Source organism: Portunus trituberculatus, chromosome 38 (assembly GCF_017591435.1).
Source record: "Portunus trituberculatus isolate SZX2019 chromosome 38, ASM1759143v1, whole genome shotgun sequence".
Taxonomy (NCBI): domain Eukaryota; kingdom Metazoa; phylum Arthropoda; class Malacostraca; order Decapoda; family Portunidae; genus Portunus; species Portunus trituberculatus.
Window position 1 is genome coordinate 10,753,113 of NC_059292.1, and position 5,000 is coordinate 10,758,112.

Genomic DNA, 5,000 nt, shown 5'->3' on the forward strand with positions numbered 1-5,000 from the left:
TTTTAACCTATTACTTCTTATTTTGATCCATTAGTATAATTCCTGATTTTTGCCTTTTTTTCTTGCTGAACCCATTTTGTGGTGCTGACACATTCAAAATTTTATAAAATAATCAATTGTTACTTATTAAAAGAAAAATAAGGTATAACTGTAGAAGATAAAGAATTAAAGGTGAATCTCACCTCCTTGATCATGAAATGTACGTACGTACCACTCTAAACTTAGCTATCCAGAACAAAATTAGACTAATAATGCCACGGTATTGAAAAGCTTCAGGGAAAAGTAGCATCGCTGTGGTGTCACGCCAACAAACAATCACAATTGTTCTTACGTAAAAAATGTTAACAGAGAACAGCACCTAGATAACATAAACATTGAAGAAGGAAAAGGCCATTAATGTGGCTCCCGATAACAATGTCACACAGAAGACGTGACATTAGAGAAGACAGACCAGATAAGTAAACGTATGTGAAGAGACAAAACAAAAAGAAAATAGAAAAATGAATAAGTAAATATATATACACATACGAGTAATAGTTGATAAATATTATGTAAATTAATCTCGGCTTTGGGATTCCATTGCGGTATTAATTTATTTTATGAAAACTGGCAACATTGTGGACTGATTTTTTTTTTTCTGAATAGAATTAATACATATATTTTTTCTATTTTTCTATTATTTGTCCTTATCCTGACCTCCATCCCCATGTGTGTGTGTGTGTGTGTGTGTGTGTGTGTGTGTTTGTATCAGGAAGTGAAGGAAATTGTCAATCTCTTACGTGCAGAAAAAAAATAAAGCAAAAAAGAAAGGATAAAAGTGAGAGAATGCGAAGAAAAAAGAACAAAAAAGACCTGCGACCACTTCCTCAACACACAACAGCAGGTTCGCTCTCTCTCTCTCTCTCTCTCTCTCTCTCTCTCTCTCTCTCTCTCTCTCTCTCTCTCTCTCTCTCTCTCTCTCTCTCTCTCTCTCTCTCTCATGTTATCAAGTACTGGGCAATTCTGGTTTTTCTCTTTTTCTCTTTGTAATTTTCCACTTTATTTTTCTTACCTATTTTCTTTATATGCTAATAAAAATAATCAAATAAATTCACCTGCAGCACTCAGCCATTTTTTTCTCTCTTTTTTTTATGTTTGGAATAATCAAGTATTAATTTATCTATTTTTCGATTTCCTAGCTTTTTTTTTGGGGGGGAATGGTTGGGTCAGATGGATCGGTGTGTGTGTGTGTGTGTGTGTGTGTGTGTGTGTGTGTGTGTGTGTGTGTGTGTGTGTGTGTGTTAGGGGGGGAAGGGGGCGTTATAACTAAACACCATCACAAATTCACACTCAAAAGAAGAGGAAAAAACGATCTAAAAGTGGAAGAGAAAGACGTGACAATAACTCATGGCTGTCTTTTGGGGTGAAAATCATCGCTATTTTGCTTCTTATCGTCCATCATCGTGACCAACATTGACCTCTGAGATTGCCTTCCTCCTGCCTTCCCTCTCTTCTCTCCTTCCTTCCTTTCTCTCTCTCTCTCTCTCTCTCTCTTCCTTCCTTCTCTCCTTTCTTCTTCTTTCTTCTCTTCTTCCTTCTTCCTAAATAATTTCCTTCCTTCTTTCTTTCATGTTTATCTTTCCTTCATTATTTTTTTCCTCCTTGCTGTTTTTTTTTCATTCTTCATTTCCTTAGTCTCCATCTTATTACTTCTTTCCCTTCTTACTGCTCCTCATCCACTCCTTTCCGTCAATCCTTCATTTTCGTCCCTTCCTCACTGTCACTCCTCCCACATTCTTCTTATCCTTACTTCTTTTCCTCCTTTTAGTTCTTTTCTCTTCTTCGTTCTATTCTTTCTTATCTTCATTATATCTCGTACATTCTACTCCCCTTTCTTCTTTCATTTCCCGTGTCTCTTCCTCTTCTCCGTCTCTCCTTGTCTCTCCTCTCCCTTTATCATATCCTTCCCACTCTCCTTTTTTCTTGCCAGCCTGCCTGCCTTCCTGCCTTCCTGCCTTCCTGTCTGCCTGTCTGTCTGTCTGTCTGGCTGCCTTCTCGCCCTTCAACGGCCGTTCGGTGTAACGTCCCTGCCACTAAATCGCTCTCACACCACATGCACGCTCCTCGCTCACTCCGTTTACCAAGCTCCCACTCTCTCTCTCTCTCTCTCTCTCTCTCTCTCTCTCTCTCTCTCTCTCTCTCTCTCTCTCTCTCTCTTCTTTCTCCTGCTGTTCCTTTTTCTTCTTCATTCCTTCTTTTCTCTTTTGAAAATATCGAGGTATTAGAAAAACTAACTTGGAAAAGATATGTATTTTCTTTCTTTCTGTTTCTATGTAGCTGTTTTCTCTCTCTTTCTCTTCCTTCTTCTCCGCCAACCCCCCCTCTCTTCCTCCTCCTGCCCCTCATCACCATCATTCTTTCTCTTCCGTGCTAAAGAAGAATATCACAGAAGATAACTTTCTATGTATTTTTCTTCCTTGTTTTTGTATGTATTCTTATTTTTCTTCTTCCTTTTTCCTCTTCCTTTTCCTCTTCCTCTTCCTCTTCCTCCTCTTTAGAAAACATTGAAGTGTTAACGAAAGAATTACTGGAAGATATATTGGTGTCTATCTTCCTTCTATGTATTCCAATGTATCCTTCCTCTTTCCTTTTCCTTCTTCTTCTTCTTTTTCTTCTTCTTCTTCTTCTTCTTCTTCTTCTTCTTCTCCCTCCTCCTTCTCCTCCTACTTATTTTACCTTGGGGAGGGGAAGTTATGATATACAAATTCACGTAGTTTTTAATTAGAGTAAGTGCTGTTTAGAGATGGATTAAAAATGAAGAGAAGAAAAACATTATCATCTCTATACTCTTTACTGAAATTCTGAAGACAAACGTATCATCAGCCATCATTCTCATTTTTCTTCCTTCTCCTCCTCCTCCTCTTCCTCCTCCTCCTTATCCTCTTCCTCCTCCTCCTCCTCCTCCTCCTCTTCATCATCATCATCATTATCATTATTTTTGACCACTTTCTCCTCGACTTCATTCTCCTCCTCCGTCTCCTCCTCCTCCTCCTCCTCCTCCTCCTCCTCCTCCTCCTCCTCCTCCTCCTCCTCCTCCTCCTCCTCTTTATCACCATCATCACAATCATCAGTATCACCACGCCCTACCCAGTACCAGCACCACCGCCACCACTGCTTGTCACTTGACGGAATCATATATCACTATCAGAGAGAGAGAGAGAGAGAGAGAGAGAGAGAGAGAGAGAGAGAGAGATGAGTGGCAGGCTTGATTGCGTTGATCGACAGGTAAATGTCCTTCTTCCCTCGATAAGGAAAGTGACACCTGAAGAGGAGGAGGAGGAGGAGGAGGAGGAGGAGGAGGAGGAGGAGGAGGAGGAGGAGGAGGAGGAGGAGGAGGAGGAGGAGGAGGAGGAGGAGGAGCAGAAGGAGAAGGAGGAGGAGGTAAGGAGAGATGGATTGGAGTGACGATGTGTGTTTGAGAGAGAGAGAGAGAGAGAGAGAGAGAGAGAGAGAGAGAGAGAGAGAGAGAGAAACAATGCAATACAAGAAAAGAGTGATGAATGATAGACAGGAAAAGAAGGGAAAGAATGAGAGAGGAGTGATTACCTTTCTGTCATCCTAATTAGCACGATTGGAGGTATGGAGAATAATAGTAATAATAGTAAATGAAGTAGATGTAGAGGTGGAAGAAGAGGAGCAGGAATTGAAGGAGAAGGAGGAGAGGGAAGAGGAGGAAGAGGTTGTGATGGTGGTGGTGGTAGTGGTGGTGGTGGAGATAAGGTCAAGATAACGAATATTTTACTTAATATTCATGAATATTCGTTATATACTACTACGAAATGGTGTGGCAGTGTACTTATTCAGGCTCTCTCTCTCTCTCTCTCTCTCTCTCTCTCTCTCTCTCTCTCTCTCTCTCTCTCTCTCTCTCTCTCTCTCTCTCTCTCTCTCTCTCTCTCTCTCTCTCTCTCTCGCTGTCTTTATCTTCCCATGTGCATCCTCTTTCCTTTCCTCCTCTCTCCTTCATTACCATCTTCCTCCGCCCTCCCCATGTGCATCATATTTCACTCTCCCACCTCACTACTACTACTATTACAACTAACACTACTACCACCGTCACCACCACCACCACCACCACCACTACCACTACCACCACCATCACTGCCGCCATCCCCGCCTCCACAAATGCCATTCTCTCACCGGAATCACTTTTGGGAAACTAAGGATAACATTTGGGCTCAGCGGGTGAAAAGGATGACGTGACAAATAATACTGAGGTTGGGGGAGGAAGGACGAAAAGAGAGAGAAAGAGGAAAGTAAGAAGAGAGGAAGCTGAGGAGGTAGGAAAGGACGTAGGAAGGAAGATATTGTTTATGGTAATGCAAGGATGAGTAAGAATTAAGGGAAGGGGAATAGAAGAGAATTACGAGAGAGGGAAAGGAAAGAAGGAAGAGAGAGGAAAGCAGAAGGAGAAGGATGAGGACAAGGGAAGGGGAAAGGATGGCGCAAGAGGATAGATAGGACAAATAAAACTACGAGATGTTTAAATAGAAAAAAAGAGGAAAGAAGGAATGGAAATGAAAGGAGAAGGAGGACGAGGAGGAAGAGGACGAAGGAAAGAGAAAGAAGGGACAGGATGGTAAAGGGAAGGACAAACAGACAGGATGTGGTTACGTTGATCTCGGTACTGTTCTCCTTCCTCTCCTCCCCTTCCCTCCTCCCATCACCATCCCCCTACCCCCCATCACCACCTCCCATTCCGTCATTACCCCCCACCTACCGACGTAACCTCACCCCCCCTCCTAGCCATTACCCTGTACATACCTCAGCCCTTTCAATCTACCCACCCACACCTCTCCCTCCCCTCTTCCTGCCCCCTACCTCTTTCTGTATCACTACTTCCCTACACACACACACACACACACACACACACACACACACACACACACACACACACACACACACACACACACACACACACACACACACACACACACACACACACACACACACACACACACACA